Source organism: Amphiura filiformis, chromosome 18 (assembly GCF_039555335.1).
Source record: "Amphiura filiformis chromosome 18, Afil_fr2py, whole genome shotgun sequence".
NCBI lineage: Eukaryota > Metazoa > Echinodermata > Ophiuroidea > Amphilepidida > Amphiuridae > Amphiura > Amphiura filiformis.
In genome coordinates this window covers 60,705,321-60,732,158 of record NC_092645.1, presented here as the reverse complement: position 1 = coordinate 60,732,158, position 26,838 = coordinate 60,705,321, and the positions used below count along the sequence as shown (strand labels likewise).

The window sequence follows — 26,838 nt, the reverse complement described above, 5'->3', positions numbered from 1 at the left end:
AGAAAATGCGACGTTTACATAAACATACATTGTTTTCCTATTGCCAAAGTGTCAATGTTAACATTTGGATCTCTCAGATACAGTCAATGTCATGTAGTTGCAAATGTATTATACATAGAGTGGACCACGAAGCATTATATACGCGATTCACCAATAATTTGTTCTAACCATAAACCTACAAAATACCCAACAGTACAAAACTTTACAAGTTTCTGGTAGGATGATCCTGGAGGTATATTCAGAGGGAGAGGCATTAATAGAGCGGCTGCTCCCCATCCATGACCGAGCTGACAACCAATAAGGGAGAAACATTTCCTTTATTCAAGTGAATTAATATTAAATATTAATTGTGTTAATTAATACAAATTAGTGTAATCTCAAATTGATAGGTAAAGAAAGGAGAATACAAAAGGCTTGAAATTTTGTATAAGCACTCATTAGTGACTTTTCCCTTACTTGACTTGACCTGGCTACTTGACTTGTTTTGGTGGTATTCTTATGAAAGCTATATTGTTTTAAATTGAGTTGGGGTAATAATGCAAATGTCTGATCGTTTCTGTACCAGTATGCTTAGACTATATTTATAATTCTAGTACCTCCACGACCTAGCTTTCTAGCGCACTAACCTCATTTTTGCTCAGATTATATTGAGGTGATTTGGCACTTTTAATACTAGGACTCACCCGCGTATTTTAGACCGGATTTAGCGTTGGTTCGAGCGTGGCGTGAAAGAGTGAGGCGGAGCATCCATCCCTCAACCGTGGAGGAGGCGTCCGGGCCAAACTGTCACACGACTGGGACCGAATCATGCAGGACATTTCTCGCCTATTGTCATCAATACTGGAAGAGTCCGGTACTCAAGGTCAAATAAAAGGTGTGTCTGGTTGACCAGATTTAAAATAAACCTTAATTTCAACATACCCAGATGAATGTGAGTCTACACAGTTTGACCCTTACTTTTGACCTTTACGGTAAATTCCATAAGCCTTTGCGAGTACACCTGAGAACTTGACAATTGACGTCACGCCGACTTGCATGCGCAGTAAAGATCGGCGCGACGTCAAATGACGAGTTCTCAGGTATGGTCGCAAAGGCTTATGGGATTTACCGAAAAGGTCAATTAACAATAAAGTGGCCAGGGCAACGAACTTTATGTTCTTCTCAAATAGCAGCGCAAAGCAAAGCGCGATGCAGTATATTTGCGCCGTTACACATTCTACGCAATGCATACGCTTGACGCGTTCAACAATTCCGCAATACACGCTGTCACCTACGCTTTGGCTACGCGTACTCGCTCCACCTTGAGGTAAACAACTTCAAATATTTGGGCAAAAAAGCGATATTTTCTCTTTAAATCACACTACTTCTATATTCTAAAGGCAGTAACATGCTGACCATACCTCAACAAGACACCGATTATCTATGGTAATGGTCTGTTTCTCAACCTTTATCTACTACGTAAAGGATAATGCATTACCCTAAGGACACGGTGGCTCAGTGGTTACGGCCTTAAACTCATCATAATCTGAGAGCTTGCTCGACGTGCGTGGGTTCGAAACAGCCAGTGCAATGGGAAGCTGTTAGGGGGTAGTCACAGTCGCTGTAATGATGGACTCTGCGCTATTTGTAGGCTGCAAACGTGGTTCCGACATATTCTAATGACGGCGGAATGAATGTAAAGCGCTTTGAGGCTGTTTACGGAATAAAGCGCTATAAAGAATATCTTCATTTATTTCATTTATTTACCCTTTATTTCTTAAATACGTTTTCTAATACGCACGTGATCCATGGGCATGACATACCAAGACCAGCAGGCGCGACCAAATCCTCATGCAATGACCACTATACAGAAAAGGATAGGAACTCTGTAGGTAGATATCATCAAATTTTAGAATTAATTGAATAGGAAAAGTATTACACATGGGGATTCCGCATTTGTAATATGTTATCAAAAACAGCATTTTGATAGTATTTGAGTACGGAAAGAATATTCAACGACGGAAACGTTTACAATATAACACAAAGTTGAACAAAATAGACCATTTTGCTGCATTCAGATGTATAGGAAGACCAACCGCAATGTAGAAGGTCACTTCAAGACTTACTGTCTACAAGCTGTTATGGCAGCGCGGAGGTGGTCACGTGCGTATTTATAAAAACGTATTTATAAATATACTAGTCAAAACACACTCTGTACTATCAAAATAGTGTGCCCTTTGGCGAGCCATTATATTCCTGATGATATGGATATCGCTGTGATACAAAAAGAAAACAATTTAATAATTGTCCGACATAATTCTCCTTTTCCTACGTTGGTTCACAGGTTGTTCTTACTAAAAATGTAAGAGCAGTTCTTTGTTTGAAAGGCCGTTGACTTGAATAATTTGTCACTTTTGATCGACGGCATTCCCCCAACCGTAAATGTTATGCATCGCGTATTATTGTATGTAAATAATAATTGCAAACATGAAAAGATTCGTTAAAATGGCAAATATACTATTATAAAGTAATAATAATGAATTTTTTGTATTGTAAGATTTTCACCGTATTGAAATTAAGCTTCAATGACTACTGTGTTTTGATTTGTTACTTTTAAACACATTTGTCTATTTCACTGACAACTGGTAGTACTTCGGAGGAAACGCGAAAAAAGGAAAGGAAAAAGACGAAAAAGAAACAAGAATGGAAGGAAGTAAAAGTAGAGACAAAAAGTAGAAAAGTGATCATTAAAATTAATGAAGGAATTCCGGAATCAGAAGGAATTAAGCGATTGAATGCAAGAAAAAGAGAACTCACAAAACTATAATTTGAAATTGAGCAAGCAAATTCATAAAACGATTTTATTCCACGCACACCACATTCACTTAATACGTGCTTGCAGGTAAAGTACCACGAACAACCTTACAGCATTAACCAGAAATACCTAATCAGGAATTACTGCAGTTAAAGAAGTTTCGATTTTATTAGGCAGAAACTGGAGGAAACCCCAGAGGAAAAATTGTAGATCAGCAAGCTTATATAAATAATAACTGTAGATCAAGTCACGTAGGTATGCACTTTTGCGGCATACGAACAAAAATAATTCACTCGATGCCCTTATCTGATTCCCATAACATCAATATGGACTATTATTACACCAGAGTGTAAAAAGATAGGAACACTCAATACACATGAGTGCTATTGGTTAAGCCCATCCTTCGAACGGTTTCCTACTTAAGTTTTCTTACATGATGGATGATAGCGTGCCTCGGGACGTTTGCGCACATTAAATACTTCTATATGGTAGATGATGTCATTATTGGAAGCAATATAATACCCTCATAGAGGTAAGAGTAGTGTGTTGTAGAAGTACTTCATATTTTACGTAACATTTTCCCTTTGAATGTGACCAGCACTAATGAACATATTGTTTTCTTACCAATTTTATGGGGAGGTGCATTGTTGAGCCCTGAAGTCGCACAATCATCATTATTGAGATATTCAACCAAAACATTCTGCTTGAAATTAGCTTTAAAATGATGTATATCATGTCTATAGTACTTGACATTTAAGTAGTGAAAAATCAATAAAAAAAATCAATAAATCATTTGTTTCCTATTGTGTATTGTTAAGTTCGATGGAGCATATCTCAATAATGGCACTGGCGACATCCGGGCTCAGTTGTGGAGGATGGTCACATATAGTTGTGGTTTTTAATTAAAGCCCTTACATTTATCCGGAACAACTACAGATGTAAAACAAATACAATGTTTTGGTTCTTAAGAGTCTGAAATTCCTTGTTATATACATGTTATGTCTTTGCAAATTTCAATAGAAACATTGATCATTTTAATTGTGAAGTGATTTCTAGACCAGCAACACGACATAGTAGCTATAGCTAAAAGTTCACTACAACAACGTATTTGTGTATGAATATATTTTAGTCAGTTGAAAGTTTCTTTCGAACGCGAAAAACTATAAGCTGCTTTTAAATTACCTTTCATACTTGCAATAATGAATGTGCCCACTGGGAAGTGTGAAACCCTATAAGTTTATTGCTCTTTCAAAAATGCATTTGTCAAAAATAGATACTTTAATGGACGGTTTTTAAAACCATGAAATGTCAAGGTACTGATTTAATGATGTACCTTATAGCTAAAGTAACGCATGTTAATAACACGAATTGTATTATTTGACGTTGAAGCTTATTCCGTATCATCGACAAAAACATAAATATCTGTTACAGCAATTCCAAGTTTCGATGAAAATACATGATGTTCCAGAAAAATGGAAAGAATATACAGTATCAAGCATTATAGTTCTTTTCTGACATTTACTGAAAAAAATTACATTATTGCTTTTCATTTTGCTGAGAAAATTAATTCTAAAGTGAAAAGGTGTAATTCAAAATCGCATTTGACCGTTACAGTGCCTAATTAAATGACTGAGTAGCCAAACAATAGCCAGAGTGATATTTCAGGTACAATGAATCCGTAGGTAGTCAATAAATCATGTCCTCAAAGTGAGTATCTGCTCCTTGGCCTTTAAAAAGCGTCAAAGGAAGATTAAGTATTATAAAATGCAAAACATTTCAAGCATATACCGTCCTTATTGATTCGGATTCCCTGAAGACGCTTTTTAGCCCCAGGATTATAAATAAACTCCAGCTACAAAATTAAAGATTCATATGCTTTCGAAGGCGCCATTAACAATAGTCACTTTACTAAGTAAACGTCTAGGTATTCTTGCGTTTGATTTCATATTACAAGTACTGTACAAATAACCTTTGACCACTCGCTCGAGTAATAAACTTACATATAATTATAAAGTATCGTTTCTACATAACAGCCAAAATAAAATATTTAGAATGCGCCTGTTTTTTGCGAATTCAGCTTTTGAGTCCTGATGAGTCGTTAATGAAGTTGTTATCTACCTACTCTGAATTGTACTAGACGGCTGCGGTCATTGTAATCAGAGAACGTGTTCCATAGTCTCTGGACCTTTTAAGGGATCACTTAACTTGTTTCATCTCACGAGGGCTCTGATTAAGAGCTAAGTTGGTACATGATGGCAAACAAGTGTTAAACGTGGTCAAATTTGTCCACGAATTTTGTTTTCTTTTTTCGCTCTTGTTTTATATTTTTATCATTGAGGATTTAAAAGAATTGAAATGGCCATATCTTTTAGTATTATTTTGTAGCAGTTTAGCAGCGATTTATGTCAAGTTAGCTCAATCGATAGGGCGGCTGACTATAATGCGGGAGACTGCGGGTTCGAACCCTGGCGGTGGTTTAATACGCTCACGTTGAAACATTGAGTTAGCTTGGAATTCCCCTGGACTCAGCTAATCGTCTCGTTGTAACCCGTACGAAATTCGGGGAGTTAATCCTGGTTGCGATGGCCATTTGTGGAAAGTCTAGGATGTGAGCTCGTGAAGCTGTGTTGCTGTTAAATAGTTTAATGAATGATGTGGGGCCGTAGTGGTCAGCGACAACATGTTAAGTGTGCTGAGGTTTTTGCAATAAATCTATTCCACAACATTGTCCAATAGGCTCAAGGGTTGTACATAATCATAAGAGCTGTTCCAAACGGCGTGCAAAAAGTGCTTCCCCTCTCAGCCTGCCAAAATTGCTGGTCGAACTTACGGCCTGCAAAAAAATCTTTCTCCCACCCTTTTGCACGTGCAAAATTTGTTATGTTTCCAGTTTGCAAACCTACAATAGCCTATTATATAGTGCGAGTGTAGCAAGTAAACTATTTGCATATTTCAAAGATTCTGTATCGTTCTATACGCCTGTTTAAAGCGTGTTATTTAAAAAATGCCACATAAGCGTGTGCCAAAAATTGCTTGCCCTTCTTTCGACCAGCTAAAAAGTGCTTGCCACACTTGCCCTCCCCAATTTTACCCTCCCTCCACGGCTAATAAATATCGCACAGCCCCTTAACATGGCGCGCTCACAACAAGTATCTTTTTTCATTATTACAAAGATTATTATTCGGTATTTAATTTTTTTTTGATAAGGCAACGCTTTCATATTTGATCATTTATTTGCGAAATCTCTCAGATCCCATTCAAAATGTCGTTACAATACCTTGTAATGGAATATTTTAAGTGAAAAAAGGACACCTGCTGTCATGTGACCCTGAACTAACTCAATCTATCTTTATATGCGCCTGCATGAAATACTATAAAGGTTTAAGTGTAGCGACGAATCATAATCACTGTCGGAAGATATACTCTAAAGGTATTGGCACAATTATCCTGCTGTTACTTATTACGTTAAATGTCATCTACCTTTATGACTCGTGTTGCCATCTGATTGATAACATAGATTGAACTATGTTATCATTGATTTCATGCTTAACTTCCTGAATGTTACGCTCTTTGAGTCTACAAACAGCCTTCACAGCAGTATCAGGTAGCATATGTAAAGGGCAAGGATATTTCTATAAGGTGGTTATATAAATGTTTTGATAATATAGCATCTATAACCATAGCCTTAGCAATTAAAATCAAATTGCATTAATAATCACGTGGCGCACCCTTTAGCTATAGACGCAGATCGAGATGATGCCATATTTTTTCCCTATCGGCACAAATTATTATGCTTACATTACCGCTGCTTGACTTGACTTATATGCGCAGGCCGGTGTGGCCCTTTGTGCTCTGCCGAGTAAGCCTCCCCCACTCAGTTATGTCTGTTGCTTGTGTCTTTGCTTCATGTGGGGTCATTCCCAAGTCCCTCTGAATTTGGTCCTTCCATCTGGTTGGTGGACGACCTGGTGGTCTTTTCTTGCTGAAGTCATTAATGTAAGCTTGGTGGGGAAGCCGATGTAGAGGCATCCTGAAGATGTGCCCAGCCCATTTCAAACGTCTCCGGCAGATCATTGCTGCTACTTTAACTAAAAACTATCCACAGGAGGTATCTGTAAGTTTCTTATTATGTTGTTGCTGTGGTTTTCAGATTACTTGGTTTATCCCTTGTCTTACCAAGCCTTCTGATTTTCATAAATTTGATGTTTTATGCGCATTTGGTACCTTGGGATATGTGTGTGGCCTCCACATTCTATTGATACCATCCGATATTCATCGGTGTTTGGCTTAGAATATAAGTAAATGGCTCATCTAACATACACAGAGAGTTCCAAGCCTACGCTATCAATTATTTTCATTACTCCCGGGTATAAGGTACGGTTGTCAATTTTTTCATCTTTAAAATAAGCACAAAGGGAGGTCCTGAAATTACATAAAAGCATTTAGTAACTTTCTTTAGCATTTTAATATAATGCAACGGGGCTGAACCGTATGTATCTCTCCACCCTTAAGACGAGGGTTAATGATTACATTATCTTGAGAATATCTATTACTTGAAACTTGCACGACAGAGAGATTGGCGGAAATAAAACAAAAACGAAAGAGGGCCCATGATGACCCATGATAAAAGACCTCGTTACTGTCGGTTCCGATCAGGGTAACAAGCCCGATTGTTGGCTACACTTTATTGTCCTGTAAAATATGTCCGATCAGATACACGGTTGTTTGATGTGATCATTTTTTTTTCTAACAAAACTTTATAATAATGTTCAATTCTAGACCTGAATAACACCAACAGCTATCACAATAATAAACTGTATGTACAAAAAATATTTTGTACCAATTTTTAACATAGATTTTCGTTTCTATATCAAATTATTCATCTCTTTCTGCTTTTTGTGGTCATTTTAATTCTATAAACTGTACATTTGTGTGCAAATTGAGGGCGCTATTACATATAGTTTTGATTTAAATAATCCAAATAATATGAGTTATATCTTACATTTCATGATCAAAAGTTTTTTTGAAAATTCCCTTGTCATTTGTTAGTCTCTTTGCTAATGTTCCAATACCATTTTACAAGTGTCTACCCCTTGTAAAGATGCAAACAAGATTTTAGATCATTGTTCAACTTTTCTTACAAATAACTCAGTTTTACATGTCATCAAAAACCGTGGCTATCTACGGCAACCCCCTTCGTTCACCAGGTCACTTATGCCTAGCCAAAGATTCGTCAGCGTTATCTCCTAGATTTCAGCTGTTAATCCGTAGATATGTTCGACATAAAATTAAGCAGGAAATAGGTTGTGCGTGGAATAAAATCGTTTTCTGAATTTCCTTTTGATTTTTTCTTGCATTCATTCCGATTAATTCATTCTGATTCATTTAAGAGTTTATGCAAGAAATCATTTTACTTGAATGAAAGTGTGCTTCACGACGCATGTGCACATTAACACCTTAATTCAAGACGATCACAGAGACAAGAGTAGGATAGTAAAACCAATTCATATCTTGAATATCAAAAAACTAAAATAACCGATCACTTATTTCCCAACTTTGTATGCATTTGTAAACATAACGCTTATTTTCTGCATTTTTGGTACATTTTTCCATCTTTTTACAAAATATGCTAACATTTCTCAAAAATCCCTGATAAGTTAACGACAAATCTGAATTCTCTTTCCTCATGCACGGATTTCTCTGTTTAACGTAATAACTTGCTTCCCATTTTGAATAGAAACATCGATAATTGTGATGCGATCAAGCAAAATCAGTCGGAACTCGGAAATATTAAATTTTCAGTTTTTTATAGGATATTAAAAAGCAATTACAAAGCTGCATTTTGCAGAAAATCCCATTGAAATTGAACAACCAGTTCCAAAGATATAAGCAATAAAAGAGTGTCCAAAACAAAAGGAAACAACGGAAATATTTCCGAGTTCCGACTGATTTTGCTTGATCACATCACAATTTATTAACTATCCATTCATTTTAAGGCATTAGGCAAACAACATAATTATAAAGTCTGGTAATCCATCCTTCAGGAAAATAGGTGTTGAATAATTAGAATAATATATCTAATTATATCTAAATATAGCGTTAAGGGACCGCTCATTATTAATGTGGGAGGGGGCCGGAGGAAATGTAGGGGGTTATGTGATTTTCACTTTGACAAACAGGGGGTTATGTAATTTTATTTTTCCTGATAGGGGGGGTCATGTGAAATTTAATAGTCAATCATACCATACATAATTGTCTAATGACTTATTCAGTTATTCACACAAAATTGTTCCAATTTTGCACCATATTTCACCATTTTAGCTTCAATAGGGCTTCGCGCGCATTTCTTCCATATACATAGTCAACGGTCAAAATGTGCTGGATTCACTATAATTCAAGAATTTTTTTCTTTTTCCTACCCCATCCCCCAATGTCAAAAAAGAAATCTACGCCACTGCCAGATGCTACACACACAAACGACTCACTCCTCACCACATGACCACCCCACCTGCAAGCACACACCTATAAATTTTCTCACCAAAAGTATGCCTAGCCCTAGATCTATAGGCGTAGATCCCAGGGATGGGTGGGGGGGTAGGGGCACCAATTTCTCGGGGGGGTAGGGGCACCAATTTCTTGCAGTTTCTTGCCCCGGGCGCTACCAACCCCTAGTTACGCCACTGCCCCCAATGTTGAGGCCTGTATGCCTATGTAGGTTTCTGACCAAATTAACCTTACATATGGCCATTTTAGTCTAAAAATTGCAAATTTTTTTGCGCTTTGCATGAATTTATTCCACTTTTGCACCATATTTCATCAGTTTAGCTTCAAAATTGCCACAATTTCCACGCGCTTTGCGCGCATTTGTACAATAGACTTGTTGCCAAAAAGACCTGGATTACTATGATTTTAAGAATTTTTTCAAACCCCATCCCCCAATGTCAAAATCCCAATCTATGTGACTGAATTAATAAAGTTTGCTTGAAAGGGGAGGGAGGGGGGTTATGTGATTTTGTTTGATTCAATAGGGCGCACCCCCACACCCATCTGCTGTTACTCTGCAATTAAACTTATAACTCGTCAGTAAATAGGCTAAAACTGTCGCAGTAAGCATGGTAAGGGGCATTCGGTGAGCGGTAAAAGTACAAAATATGGGTTTTGGATAACAGACGGACTTTTAGACTTAAATTTAGATGTTCTTTGTTCTTTCAAAATATCACATAAAGTACTGCAATAAATATCTTAATATGTATTTGCTTTTTCAATCGCGTTTAGGCCTCTTTCACCCACTTTTCACCTCACTACATTTCAGATTGTTCATCAGGTTGTTAAAGTAACTCCTCTTACTGCTCAAACTCAAACGTCACAGTACCACCAATGTTGAATAACTTTCAACTACATGGAGTATGATACAGCAACAATTTCCCTACATTAGTTATTATTGGAAGAGGAAAGACGCAGTTGAATCACTGATCTTTAAAGATTTCAATTATCATTATTAAGCATCGTTTGCTATTATTCTAATATATACGAACGTGGATAGCATGTAGCATAATCAGCTCCAACAAAACCCGGACCAAGTAGCCAGACATGTTTTTGAGTTATAGACCTTTAAAGATGACAAAAAAAAAAAAAATGAAATTTTGGAATTCTTAATTCCATGGCGTTTGACTGTGGGATTAAGTGGACTTTCAAATCCTTGAAAGTACTTATTAAAAAGAGGTTTATTTAATCAATAAATAACAGCTGAACTATGATAATCCCTATTCAATCCTGTGTAAGGCAAGAAACTAATTGGCCCATTACTCAGAATTGCAATTGCAATTTGGAAAAAATATCAAGGTATTATTTACAAAATATCAATAAATATAGCGTTATATATCCTTAAACTCAAGCGTAACAGTACCGCCATACACACACGCGCACCCCCACACCCATCTGCTGTTACTCTGCAATTAAACTTATAACTCGTCAGTAAATAGGCTAAAACTGTCGCAGTAAGCATGGTAAGGGGCATTCGGTGAGCGGTAAAAGTACAAAATATGGGTTTTTGGATAACAGACGGACTTTTAGACTTAAATTTAGATGTTCTTTGTTCTTTCAAAATATCACATAAAGTACTGCAATAAATATCTTAATATGTATTTGCTTTTTCAATCGCGTTTAGGCCTCTTTCACCCACTTTTCACCTCACTACATTTCAGATTGTTCATCAGGTTGTTAAAGTAACTCCTCTTACTGCTCAAACTCAAACGTCACAGTACCACCAATGTTGAATGACAGAGGGTAGCTGTAATAACTTTCAACTACATGGAGTATGATACAGCAACAATTTCCCTACATTAGTTATTATTGGAAGAGGAAAGACGCAGTTGAATCACTGATCTTTAAAGATTTCAATTATCATTATTAAGCATCGTTTGCTATTATTCTAATATATACGAACGTGGATAGCATGTAGCATAATCAGCTCCAACAAAACCCGGACCAAGTCGCCAGACATGTTTTTGAGTTATAGACCTTTAAAGATGACATTCCCGTAAAAATGAAATTTTGGAATTCTTAATTCCATGGTGTTTGACTGGGATTAAGTGGACTTTCAAATCCTTGAAAGTACTTATTAAAAAGAGGTTTATTTAATCAATAAATAACAGCTGAACTATGATAATCCCTATTCAATCCTGTGTAAGGCAAGAAACTAATTGGCCCATTACTCAGAATTGCAATTGCAATTTGGAAAAAATATCAAGGTATTATTTACAAAATATCAATAAATAGCAGAAGTATTGATGCTATTTAATAAATTTTGGTATCATTATTGTCTAGTGCTTACATTTTTATATTCAAATCATAAAATAGATATTGCATCTATTAAACAAATAAATTTACCCAAATATAGTTTAGTTTTAAAAGGATTAAGGATACTTTTTGGCGGATAATAGTTCACACTGTATAGATATAAAGCGTAAGTATACAAAGACAACATGACCAGTAGTTTTGACTACTTTCCCGAAATGGAACATGTTGTATTTCTTTTACTATACCTCATAAATATTTTCTCTATCACGGTAAAACGTAAACAATGGTCAAAACACACCGGTATCAGTCAGTGTGCCGGCTGACATGGTAAATAAGCTTACTATTTTGCTTACCCGATTTTATTGCAGGATTTCATTTCAATCAATTTACATTTAGGCCTCTATTGGTCTAATTTTCTTTTAACCACTCCATAAATAACATTTTGTTTCATCAAATGTCAAATTATAGTGTTATTATCCATCGGTAATCTCGGCAAAATAACTGGAAACACAGTTGAATGTCCTGAAGTCATAGACTGGTCAAGTACGTTACTTCGTGATGTAAACGAACTGTGACTGACCAACATTTAGTCAACGAGTTACTCAAAATGATTTGTTAATTATACACGTGGCAGTGGTAGTCCGGCTACCAAACTCAATTTTGACACACAAGCTTCTTTTGGTGTCCATAGTTTTGTTTTTGATGGATATTGCTTCTCAAGACCACCAACTGTAGAAATAAATTTACTGTACTCTGTCAGCATTAACATGGCGGGTCAAAATTCACATATAGGTCAAAATTGAAACTGCTCAAATACTGTTGAAAAGTTCCCCAAATTACTCCTTTTGTCACGGGGATCTAGAAAAAAGTATACTTTTACCTATCTGTGTCATATCCTTCCAGACTTATAAACAAAATGGTCAAAGGTCACAATCGATTTGATATCCTGAAGTTGCATCTCGAGTGAACCAGTTTTGGCGTGAGGAAGACGAGTCATTGCTACAAAGATAAGAATTGCCGAGAGAACGTTAAGGTCAGTCAAGGTTACAAACCATTTGATTTCTTCAGAAGTACATACAATCTTCTCTCTGCATGCATTGAAAAGTGATGATAATAATAGAGGCCATCGTTATACCAAAAGTAGAAGAAATTAGTACAGATCGATAAATTGTGGTGTAATGCTAAAAATGCGGCATAAGTTTATAGCGTTCAGCATATTATAGTTTGTATGACTGATATTATTTTATTTAGATTTACAAGCATGCTACATACACCATATGCAACGATTGCTCAACGTTAGATCCTAGACATTTTTTCCACATTTCAAAGCAAAGCACTTCTCCATTTTATTTTTGTCTATTGCCCCACAACCGTTTAACAGAAATCAATGTCATGCTACTTTTAATATCAAACTTATCCTTCGCCGAACATGCCAAATTCCCAACTGAAACAAATTAATTAAACATATGAAGAACTTCGAAGGTTGTGTTCATTAAAATATAAAAACAATGTGTACCCATGAGATCTTTGTGAGACACAAGTAAAAGAGTTCCACCTCGTTGATTGTGATAATGACTTTGCTTTTCGATACAGTACAGCGCTTTTCTATCTTTCTCTGTAAGGATGTTATTTGAAAATGATTACTGGAAAAACTCGTTAGAAATAACATTTGATTTATGGCAAACATGGCCAAACTTGATACTTTCTAGGAATGTTAAAATAGTACAAAAATGACAAGTGGAAGGTATCTTATAACTGAAGTGAGTGCAAACTGTATATCAGCACCTAACTATTCAGCAGGCAAGCAATATAAATTGCTTGACGGTGAAGTGTTTGTTAATAGAGCGTTAAAGCTATAACCACTCAAGGCTTTAGTGAAGTTGTGATGTAATTTACTCCTTACAGGAATTTACTTAGATAAAGTTGTCATTAATTATTTGTTTTTCTGTTAAATCATTAATGCTACTGTATTAGTTATCGAACTAGGATCCATATATATATCAAGACAAAATCTTAGCAAACTTCGTATTGATTATTATTGATATTGTGGTGTTTACTACTGTGATCCGAGTATGTTTCACCATAACCGTCAAGCATCCTTTGTGCTTTTTTAGCGATTATTTTACATTTTCCCTATGAAAGGCTGATTTGGTACAGACAGGTGAAATGAACACTACGATGGGTTTACATAGGATTAGTAAAACCATATGCTCATCATATTGATCATAAATTGTCAAAACCGGACCTTGATTTTTAATGGAATTTCCCTTGTTCGTAAGGCGCAGTCACATTATGATGTAGTATTGACGTAATATACAGAATTTTCTTCTTCTTCCGGTACTGTGCAAAAGCTTGAAAGAATATTGACGCACAATGTCAGTATTTACCAGGGTTTAATGTGCATTCACCAGGACTCTACCAAACCAACTTTTAGCTTCCTTTTATGGTCCTATAACAGATTCAAGATGTTAAGAAAAATATTTCTTGGCACTCCGGCCATAGTCAAGGTTAAAGGTCAACACAGTGGTCAAATTTCAAATTATATCTCTCATTGCAATGATTCAGAAAAGTATATTTTGACCTCCCTGCGACACATCGTTCTTGAAATAAAAGAAAAAAAGTCAATTGTTTTGGTCGTGGTCAATTTTGTTGCCCACACAGGGGCCAAGAATTGAAAATGCTCTGATTTCAACGCAAACGGTCTAAAATTGCTCGTCAAACAAGGAATCGTTTTCACTGTCTAAAATGCTTCGTTATTGACAAAATTGGCCGATAAAGGTCAATCCCCATTACAGCCTATTGACCACAACCTATGTTGTGATGTTTCCTAGGTAACTAAACATCCTACATGGTTGCAAGTATTATTATGTTATTTGACTTATTTGACTTGCATTGAGCAACATTGAAATTTGACCACTGTGTTGATATTTAACCTTGAATATGGCCGGAGTGCCGGGAAATATTTTTGTTAACATCTTGAATGTGTTATAGGACCATAAAAAGAAGCTAAAAAAGTTGGTTTTGTAGAGTCCTGGGTGGATGCACATTAAACCCTGGTAGATTACAGTAGTATCACTGAATAGAAAGTACCCATTGGTGCTAGATGATAATAATAGGGTTATTTATCAACTACAATACTATAGACAAAATAGGTTGGAATAAAAATTGAATGTATACTTTGTAATGGCCATATTTTCGTTATGTTTAGAGTCAAATCTAAACATTACCCTCACCTCCAATACCCTCCTGCCCCATCATTTAACATTGATCGGGGGAACGGGGGCTCATTTGCAATGCCGTACTAATTTCATTCCAACCATTTTGTCTAGGATTGTATGTAGGCGTATTGAATTAATACATGTCTACAACGCTGGCCAAAATGTGTTGGGACACTTATGGAAAATGTACACTTTATTAAGGCTTTATTTCCGTGATTTATAACGTAATGAAATGGGGGTTTTAATTGGTGTCAAGCCTATACATTTTCCTAACACCCCACCCTCCCCCCACTTCCCCAACAATCAATGTTGGGTGCCACTAGGCGCGCGTGACCAAACAGCAGGATTCAACATTGACCGGGGGAGGTACATAACCCGGCCATAACCCGGCCAAAACCGGCCAAACACTTATGGCTAGCATTGTAGCTACCCGACTTCTTTAAAATGAAATCACCTCGGACGAAAATTATCAAAACACGTTAACCCGCCAGCATGGGTGAATGTGTTTACATACATGTTCCTATGATGATAATTACATTTATAAATTCAAATAAAACTCACTTGAACGATGGTTAACTCTATTGGTCGACCAAGAGACGCCGGGCGTGTGTTTGTGTTCAGAAGGTCATAAAAGGTAAAACTCACAAGCTTACTTTTTGAACAACATAGACATTTAAATTTCAGAAGCGAATCGATCAGAAAACTGCATATACATGTATTAACATTTGATAACACTTCGCATTCACTACACCACTATGTACGTATGACATATCAACACTTAAGAATAGTCAGGGGCGTAGCAAGATAAAAGTTTTCGCCTGTCAAATGTTTCTCTTAAACTTATTAATGTCTTTAAAATTCTACACAGAGAGTGAAGAAGGATCAATTCACACGCGGAGGCCGATGGTGTTGCATTAGAAAATGCGACGTTTACATAAACATACATTGTTTTCCTATTGCCAAAGTGTCAATGTTAACATTTGGCTCTCTCAGATACAGTCAATGTCATGTAGTTGCAAATGTATTATACCTCGAGTGGACCACGAAGCATTATAGACGCGATTCACCAATAATTTTTTCTAACCATAAACCTACAAAATACCCAACAGTACAAAACTTTAAAAGTTTCTGGCAGGATGATCCTGGAGGTATATTCAGAGGGAGAGGCAGTAATAGAGCGGCTGCTCCCCATCCATGACTGAGCTGACAACCATTAAGGGAGAAACATTTCCTTTATTCAAGTAAATTAATATTTAGAGGTTAATAACTGCGCATCGGTTATTTGGAGGGCATTGTGAAAATTGTAAACATTTTGCCTTTGGAACCGAGGAATATCCCGAGGGGCGCAGCCCCGAGGGATATTCCGAGCATCGGTTATTTGGAGGGCATCGGTTATTTGGAGGGCATTGTGAAAAATCTAAACATTTTGCCTTTGGAACCGAGGAATATCCCGAGGGGCGCAGCCCCGAGGGATATTCCGAGGTCCAAAGCAAAATGTTTAGATTTTTCACAATGCCCGACAAATTACCGATGCAAAGTTATTAACCTCATTCATAACCGTCACTGTAATCTCTTCACCTTACAAAATAACACAAAATTTTGCTCAAAAGTTTATAAAAATAGATGATTTTATATCTTCCTTTCCAAAAATCGATCAGGCTAAAACAGGACGACCAATAACAAAAGCGCTTATCACAATCTATCCAAATATGGAAGCGCGCAATCCAAATACGGCAGCCAGCGCGCGCGCAGTTTGTTCGACGCACAACAACACGCAAACGCCGGTCAATTGTGTGCGACATTGGAACATTTACGCATTTTGCGGTCAATTGTGAGATATTAATGACCTCGATTTGCGTTCGCGTTTTCACAAATAACTAAATGTAATTGGATCGCACGCATCGTGTTTATTAATGAGGTTATAAATAAATATTAATTGTGTTAATTAATACAAATTACTGTAATCTCAAATTGATAGGTAAAGAAAGGAGAATACAATTAAACAAGAACCAGGTGCCTACTCCTAAAAGGCTTGAAATTTTTTCTACTTGACTTGGCCTGGCTACTTGACTTGTTTTCGTGGTATTCTTATGAAAGCTATATTGTTTTAAATTGGGGTAATAATGCAAATGTCTGATCGTTTCTGTACCAGTATGCTTAGACTATATTTATAATTCTAGTACCGCCACGACCTAGCTTTCTAGCACACTAACTTCATTTTTGCTCAGATTATATTGAGGTGGTTTGGCACTTTTAATACTAGGACTCACCCGCGTATTTTCGACCGTCAGCAGCGTTGGTTCGAGCGTGGCGTGAAAGAGTGAGGGCGGAGCTTTCACCGTATTGAAATTAAGCTTCAATGACTACTGTGATTTGATTTGTTACTTTTAATCACATTTGTCTATTTCACTGACACCTGTCGTACTTCGAAGGAAACGCGAAAAAAGGAAAGGAAAAAGACGAAAAAGAAACAAGAATGGAAGAAAGTAAAAGTAGAGACAAAAAGTAAAAAAGTGATCATTAAAATTAATGAAGGAATTCAGGAATCAGAAGGAATTATGCGATTGAATGGAAGAAAAAGAGAACTCACAAAACAATAATTTGAAATTGAGCAAGGAAATTCAGAAAACGATTTTATTCCACGCACACCCCATTCACTTAATACGTGCTTGCAGGTAAAGTACCATGAACACCTTACAGCATTAACCAGAAATACCTAATCAGGAATTACTGCAGTTGAAGAAGTTTCGATTTTATTAGGCAGAAACTGGAGGAAACCCCAGAGGAAAAATTGTAGATCAGCAAGCTTAAATAAATAATAACTGTAGATCAAGTCACGTAGGTATGCACTTTTGCGGCATACGAACAAAAATAATTCACTCGACGCCCATATCTGATTCCCATAACATCAATATGGACTATTATTACACAAGAGTGTAAAAAGATAGGAACACTCAATACACCGGAGTGCTATTGGTTAAGGGGGTACTACACCCCTGTGGTAAATTTGTGACTAATTTTGCATTTTTCTCAAAAAATAATAACACACTGGTAACAAAAGTTATGCATATTATTGGGGCAAGGAATCCAATTACTACACTGACATTTCAGTGACTCAAGACAAGCGGTTTAGTATATATGATAGGAAACGAGGTACATCATAGTGGTACCTTATTTCTTATCATAAATAACAAACCGCTTGTCTTGGGTCACTGAAATTCCAGTGTAGTAATTGGATTCCTTGCCCCTATAATATACATAACTTTTGTTACCACTGCGTTATTAGTTTTTGAGACACAAATTTATCGAGGGGTGTAGTACCCCCTTAAGCCCGAGTGTAAAAAGATAGGAACACTCAATACACCGGAGTGCTGTTGGTTAAGCCCAGTCTTCGAACGGCTTCCTACTTAAGTTTTCTTACATGATAGATCATAGTGTGCTTCGGGACGTTTGCGCACATTAAATACTTCTATATGGTAGATGATGTCATTATTGAAAGCAATTCATTACCCTAACAGAGGTAATAGTAGTGTATTGTAGAAGTACTTTTACGTAACATTTTCCCTTTGAATGTGACCAGCACTAATGAACATATTGTTTACTTACCAATTTTATGGGGAGGTACATTTGTTTATGTTTATATATAACAACTACAGATGTAGAAAAAAAATACAATGTTTTGGTTCTAAAGAGTCTGAAATTCCTTGTTATATACATGTTATTTCTTTGCAAATTTCCATAGAAACATTGATCATTTTAATTGCGATGTGATTTCTAGACCAGCAACAGGACATAGTAGCTATTGCTAACAGTTCACTACAACCACGTATTTGTGTATGAATATATTTTTAGTCAGTTGAAATTTTCTTTCGAACGCGAAAAACTATAAGCTGCTTTTAAATTACCTTTCATACTTGCAATAATGAATGTGCCCACTGGGAAGTGTGAAACCCTATAAGTTTATTGCTCTTTCAAAAATGCGTTTTTCCAAAATAGATACTATAATGGACGGTTTTTAAAACCATGAAATGTCAAGGTACTGATTTAATGATGTACCTTATAGCTAAAGTAACGCATATTAATAACACGAATTATATTATTTGACGTTGAAGCTTATTCCGTATCATCGACAAAAAACATAAATACAGCAATTCCAAGCTTCGATGAAAATGCAGGATGTTACAGAAAAATGGACAGAATATACAGTATCAAGCATTATAGTTCTTTTCTGACATTTACTGAAAAAATTCACATTAATGCTTTTCATTTTGCTGAGAAAATTAATTTTAAATTGAAAAGGTGTAAATCAAACTCGCATTTGACCGTTACAGTACCTAATTAAATGACTGAGTAGCCAAACAATAGCCAGGGTGATATTTCAGGTACAATGAATCCGTAGGTAGTCAATAAATCGTGTCCTCAAAGTGAGTATCTGCTCCCTGGACCTTAAAAAGCGTCAAAGGAAGATTAGGTGTTATAAAATGCAAAACAGTTCAAGTATATTCCGTCCTTATTGGTTCGGATTCCCTGAAGACGCTTTTTAGCCCCAGGATTATAAATAAACTCCTGCTACAAAAATAAAGATTCATATGCTTTCGAAAGCGCCATTAAAGGGCAGGTCTATAGCAAAAAACAACATCATATCATTGGCAAGCTAATATATATTATGAGGACAATGAAAATGACTCCTTTTTTGAGAAAATAAGACGTTTAAAATAGATATTCCGCAAAAACCAACTTAAGCGGTGAGTTCCTTCGAACGAGACAGATTTGCCCTAGAAAAACGGTGACGTCATGAAATGAGATGTGCCCGCTGTGAGAAAAGGGACTATAAACGCTCTCAATGGACAGAACGTATACTGTTGTTGTTCACAGACTAGCATATAAACCGTGTTAAGTCCACAAACTCATGTATCTGATTTCCCTGTATATTGCAATGCTATAGTTTCAGTTGGATGAAATATTACAAAGCAAACGCATAGTAACAATAACTGTGTGGGCTTTGTTCCCGAAAGAGAACAATAGTGTGCATATTGTAAGTGATGTTACAACTCATTGTTGCTAATGTCAAACTTGTCAAAGTGATTGTGATTGTATGATGAGAGCACGATAAAGTGCCCGCTTCATTTACCTACGTCATCAGTCAAACGGGGGGAGAACCCGTACACTTCAAACGGGGGAAGAACACGTACGAGGCTGAACTTTACCCACACAATTTCTCCTTTTTTCAGGAGAAATACGCACACAAAAATTGCAACAAGTGTCAACTTGGATTGTAATAATTATTCTCTTCGAATAGAGATAAACTTGTTTTTGCTATAGACCTGCCCTTTAACAATAGTCACTTTACTAAGTAAACGTCTAGGTGTTCTTGCGTTCGATTTCATATTTCATATTACAAGGTACTGTTAAAAATAACCTTTATCCACTCGCTTTTGACTAATAAACTTACATATAATTTTATAAAGTATCGTTTCTACATAACAGCCAAAATGAAATATCTAGAATGCGCCTGGTTTTTGCGAGTTCAGCTTTTGAGTCCTGATGAGTCGTTAATGAAGTTGTTATCTACCTACTCTGAATTGTACTAGACGGCTGCGGTGACTCACATTGTAATCAGAGAACTTGTTCCATAGTCTCTGGACCTTTTAGAGGATCACTTAACTTGTTACATCTCATGAGAGCTCTGATTAACAGCTAAGTTGGTACATGATGGCAAACAAGTGTTAAACGTGGTCAAATTTGACCACGAACTTTGTTTTCTGAAAATATTACAGTAAATAAAGTACTTTTTCGCCCTTGTTTAATATTTTTATCATTGAGGATTTAGAAAAATGAAATGGCCATATCTTTTCGTATTATTTTGTAGCAGTTTAGCAGCGATTTATGTTCAAGACTATGGTGCGGGAGACTGCGGGTTCGAACCCTGGCAGTGGTTTAATACGCTCACGTTGAAACATTGAGTTAGCTTGGAATTCCCCTGTACAAGGAACTTACTGCTAATCGTCTCGTTGTAACCCGTACGAAATTCGGGGAGCTGATCCTGGTTGCGATGGCCATTGGTGGAAAGTCTAGGGTGTGAGCTCTTGAAGCTGTGTTGTTGTTAAATAGTTTAATGAATGATGTGGGGCCGTAGTGGTCAGCGACAACATGTTAAGTGTGCTAAGGGTTTTGCAACAAATTTATTCCACAACATTCATGACATTGTCCAATAGGCTCAAGGGTTGTACATAATCATGAGTCCCGTTCCAAACGTCGTGCAAAAAAAGTGCTTCCCCCTCTCGGACTCGAATACTGTAGTGCCATTTGGGATCCCTACCAGGCCATTCACATCAACAACATCGAAAAAATTCAGAGAAGAACCGCCAGGTTTGTAACCAGTGACTACAGAAAGACCAGTAGTGTTACAGATATGCTCCTCGACCTCAAATGGGACACCCTTCAGAAACGTCGCACTATAGCCAGGCTCACTACAGTTTACAAGGAAACTCATTCATTTCCAACATTAGTCATCTTTCCTGCAATCAGAGCAACAGACCAGCGACCCGTCAAAACCAACCCTTAAATTACAACACCATCCCGACCAACAAGGACTGCTACCGCTACTCACTATACCCTAGGACAATACCGACTTGGAACTCCCTGCCACCACAGATTAAATCTGCCGCTGATCCAAAGGCCTTCAAGTCGCTGCTTCAATCAACAAATTTAATTTAGCAACTGCATGCATGAGGGACTGCACGTTTATAGCCCAGCGGCGGCGGTTGGTGCAGTATCAACAAGACAAGAAGACTGCCAAAAAATGCTGGTCGAACTCATGGCCTGCAAAATAATCTTTCTCCTACCCTTTTGCACATGCAAAATTTGTTATGTTTCCAATTTGCAAACCTAAATTATATAATGCGAGTGTAGCAAGCAAACCATTTACATATTTCAAAGTTTCTGTATCATTCTATGTGCCTTTTTAAAGCGTGTTATTTAAAAAATGTCCCATAAACGTGTGCCAAAAATCGCTTGCCCTTCTTTCGACCTGCTAAAACTTGCTTGCCACACTTGCCCTCACCCAACTTTACCCTCCCTCCACGGCTAATAAATATCGCCTAGCCCCTTAACATGGCGCGCTCACAACAAGTTTCTTATTTGCATTATTAAAAAGATTTTTATCTCTTCATTATTATTCGGTATTTAATTTTTTTAAATAAGGCAACGCTTTCATATTTGATTTTGTATTTGCGAAATCTCTCAGATCCCATTCAAGATGTCATCACAATACCTTATAATGGAATTTTAAGTGAACAAAAGGACACCTGTTGTCATGTGACCTAGAACTAACTCAATCTATCGTTATATGCGCCTGCATGGTATACTATAAAGGTTTAAGTGTAGCGACGAATCATTATCTAGGCCGGAAGATATACTCGAAAGGTATTGGCACAATCTCGCTGTTACTTATTACGTTAAATGTCATCTACCTTTATGCCATCTTAGCAATATCATAGATCAAACTATGTTATCATTGATTCCATGCTTCACTTCCTGAATGCTACGCTCGTTGAGTCTACAAGCAGCCTAAAGCCTTCACAGTTTTGTAGCAGGTAGCATGTGTAAAGGGCAAGGATATTTCTATAGGTGGTTGTGGAAATGTTTCCACAATAGCATCTTTAACCATAGCTTTAGCAATTAAAACCAAATTGCATTAATAGTCACTTGGCGCACCCTTTAGCTATAGACGTAGATCGAGATGATTCCACATTTTTTCCCTTTCGAATCGGCACAAATTATTATGCTTACATTACCGGCCATCTTGTGCGAGGTGTTGCGTCAACGTTGCTAGTTTAATTACAAACTATACACAGGTATTTGTAAGTTTCTTATTATATTGCTGCTGTGGTTTTCATATTGATTGCTTTATCCCTTGTCTTACCAAACCTTTTGATTTTCATAAATCCATGTTTTATGCGCATTTGGTACTTTCAGATTGATATGTACCAAAAGAGGTGATTTTCCATTGTGTATCAATTTTATTTTAGGCCAAAACTATAAACATCCGATATTCATCGGGTTTTGGTTTGGAATATAAGTAAATGGCTATTCTAACATACACAGAGAGTTCCAAGCCTATGCTATCAACTACGTTCAGTACAGTACTTGTAAAATTTGTCTTACCCTTCGACTTTGATATCATACCCTACCCCCGGGTAAGGTACGGTTGCCAATTTTGTTATCTTTAAAGTAAGCGCAAAGGTGGAGGGTACTACAATTAAATAAAAGCATTTGGTAACTTTCTTTAGCATTTTAATATAATGCAACGGGGCTGAACCGTATGTATCCCTCCACCCTTAAGACAAGGGTTAATGATTACATTTTCTTGAGAATATCTATTACTTGAAACCGATGATCTCCCCGTTGTTAACACAAATTGCATATTTCAGTATAACATTCTCTTTCAAAATTAATTGCCAGAAAATCTTAGTGCTAATTATAAAGGCTGCAAAAACGACAGGGCGAAGAAAACGATTCACGATTGCACGACAGAGAGATTGGCAGAAATAAAACAAAAACGAAAGAGGGGAGCAGCGTGGCATACTGGTTAAGGTCTTTGCCTTTGGTGCGAGAGGTCCGGGTTCAATTCCCCGCAGGACTAAAAAAACAAAAACAAAAAAACGAAAACAAAAACATCTCATCCGCTCTCCCAGTGGCTCATCTGGTAAAGGCGGGGCAGATGACCCATGATAAAAGACCTCGTTACAGTCGGTTCTGATCAGGGTAACAAGCCCGATTGTTGGCTACACTTGACTGTCCTGTAAAAATGCCCCGATCAGCTATCTACGGCGACCCCCTTCGTTCACCAGGTCACTTATGCCTGGCCGAAGTTTCGTCAGCATTATCTCCTAGATTTCAGCTGTTAATCCCTAGATATGCTCGACATAAAATTAAGCAAATAGAGTTTCTGCAAGAAATCATTTTACTTCAAACGCAACCCCGGCGAACCGCATTCACTTAATACGCGTTTCTATCAACTGTGATAGAGCTGTACCATAAGCTTCTTTCGGTTTTACCATTAATACCTAATCAGAAATTACGGCAGTTGATGACATTGTGATTTTATTGTGCAGGCAGAAAACAGATTAAAACCCAGAAGAAAATTGTAGATCAGAAAACGTAATATAAATGATAATATTGTCGATCAAGTCACATAGGTATGCACTTCCGTCTTTTGCTGCAAAAATAATTCACTCGACGCCCATATCTGATTCCCATAACGTCTATATGAACTATTATTAAGAGTGTAAAAACATAGGAAAACTCAATACACCGGAGTGCTACTCTTCGAACGGCTTCCTACTGTAAACAGTAACATGTTGAATGGAAGTGTGCTTCACGACGCATGTGCACATTATAACCTTATTAACTAACCTTAGCTGGTGTTATTGTAAGCAATTCAAGAACATCACTGAGACAAGAGTAGGATAGTAAAACCACTTCATATCTTGAATATCAAAAAAACTAAAATAACCAATCGTTGATTTGCCGAATTTGTATGCATTTGTAAACATAAAAGCTTATTTTCTGTTATTCTTTACAAATTTGCATATCTTACCAAAATATGCTGATATATCTCAAAAATCCCTGATGGGTTAACGACAAATCTGAAAATCTCTTTCCTCATGCACAGGTTTCTCTGTTTTACGTAATAACCTGCTTCCAATTTTGAATAGAAACATTAAGAATTTATTTCAGGGCATTAGGTAAACAACATACAAAGTCTTGTAATCAATCCTTCTAGGTATGAATAATTAGAATAATATAGCTATTGATATTCCCAAGAAAGTACTGTCGTTAACAGTTTCAGTACAATGACAAAAATATAATGAATAATGGCTTTGTCAATTAAAATTTCTTTCAAAACCTGACAAGCTGCTTTTAACGCAATTTTCATAGTAGTAATAACGGAGGAGGAACACGAAATGTATATAAACCTGCATGGTTGATGCCTTTTTAACTTTTAAAGCTGCGTCGTTATCAAGAAGAAATAATGCCTCAGGCGCTCGTCAAAACAATCTACGCTCTCTTAAACTCACGCGGACGCGGGTTTAGTCACGCATTATACAAAGCAAACTTGTGCTTGGTGCAAATCGGAAGTCTTTATAAAACGCTGTGAAATTCAGTTTGAATAGGAAAGCTGTTTTGGTCACGTGCAACAGATATTCCAATATTCAATGTTAATATGCTATTAATATTATTTTTGCACAATAGACATGATAGACACCTATCAAACCATTGATCTCAAACCGTAGTTCTAAAAGGGAGGCTCTTAAAAATCTATAACAATGAAGCATTTTCTTTTCAGATTCCCATATCTTGATTTAAAACCGTTCTTGGGTATATGCAGCCTTTCATTACTTCCATACAGGGTATTATCTTAGCATTTCAATCAACAAACTAACGTATTATCATGCATCCCAGATAAAAACGTGTAATAATCGTAGTAAAAAGCTTAAAAACGAAGTTAAATTACGTTCCTTTAATATATCATCTGTGTGTACGTGATGTTTCAGTTAATTGATTCCATCGCTTCCAACAGTTCCAAATTAATGAGCACACGAATTGAAGCTTGATTTGAATTCTTAGGCATCATTTACAATCGCTCTATTGGTAGTTATTAAACTAAGTAAACATCTAGATCGCGTGACGACAGGTGTTATTTTGTTCTCTTAAAATGTCACATGGTGTACTTAAAATGTCACATGATGTACTTAAAATGTCACATGATGTACTGCGATAATATCGTAATATGTATTTGCTTTCTCAAACACTTTTAACTGTCACCCACCTTTTCACCTTACTATATTTGAGAATGTTCATCAGGAGGTTTTAGTTCCTGAATGCGTTATATACCCTTAAACTCAAGCGTAACAGTACCGCCATACACACACGCGCACCCCCACACCCATATGCTGTTACTCTGCAATGAATCTTATAACTCGTCAGTAAATAGGCTAAACTGTCGCAGTAAGTATGGTGAGGGGCATTCGGTGAGCGGTAAAAGTAAAAAATATGGGTCTTTTGGATAACAGACGGACTTTTAGACTTAAATTTAGGTGTTCTTTGTTCTTTCAAAATATCACATAAAGTACTGCAATAAATATCTTAATACGTATTTGCTTTTAGGCCTCTTTCACCCACTTTTCACCTCACTACATTTCAGATTGTTCATCAGGTTGTTAAAGTAACTCCTCTTACTACTCAAACTCAAACGTAAGAGTACATCCAATGTTGAATGTCAGAGAGTAGCTGTAATAACTTACAACTACATGGAGTATGCTACAGCAAGAATTTCCCATGGTTGTTTGATGGGATCATTTATTAGTTTTTCAAATAAAACATCATGTACAACCAAAATTTGGCTTAAACAGCTATAAGTGATATCATGCTAATGTATACAGATGCTTTTAAGTCATTCTCAACTTTAATTTCCCCTTGGTTGAATAAATTCATCAGGATCGGTAGAGTAAACTCAGTAACCAAAGTTCTTGATATCTGATCCAGAAATTGCACTTACTTTGTGTACGTTTCAGCAACACTGTTGCCTTTATCAACACTTGATGATGAGTGATTCCTACTGGCAACCGACGCTAGATGTATCTCCAGCGTAGGTCTTGGTGTTGCCAGTTGATTTTCCATCTGGGGATTTTCTTGAACCCAGTTCTAGAAACTCATCAAAGATGTGTGAGAGTTGATACTGTCCGTCGTCTCTGTTCATGGTGGTGCCCCTCCTCTTTCTAATTTCTATAGCCTCCTTTATCCAGCGTGTTAATCGAAGAACCAAGAACTTTGGGTTCTGAGTTTACTCTACCGATCCTGATGAATTTATTCAACCATGTTCGACAATCTTATGGACAAAGCACAGTGAAACATCTTCGTGATTTAGAAAATTGTGAGAAAAAGATACAGCGTCATAGAAACCATCTTGTCTATAGCCTCCGTTGCCGTGATCAAAAGCTAACCCCAACCCAGTTTAAAACT

At 36.8% G+C, this 26,838-nt stretch overlaps 1 long non-coding RNA gene across 1 annotated transcript in view; it reads left to right on the top strand.

Annotated features, from left to right (window-relative positions):
• LOC140138890 (uncharacterized) overlaps positions 1-12,620 on the top strand; it is an 87,061-nt gene extending 74,441 nt beyond the window's left edge. Inside the window, exon 3 of the long non-coding RNA XR_011857077.1 lies at positions 12,497-12,620. This is a non-coding gene — a long non-coding RNA (uncharacterized lncRNA). The remainder of the gene's footprint in view (positions 1-12,496) is intronic.
• The last annotated feature ends 14,218 nt before the right edge of the window (positions 12,621-26,838 follow it).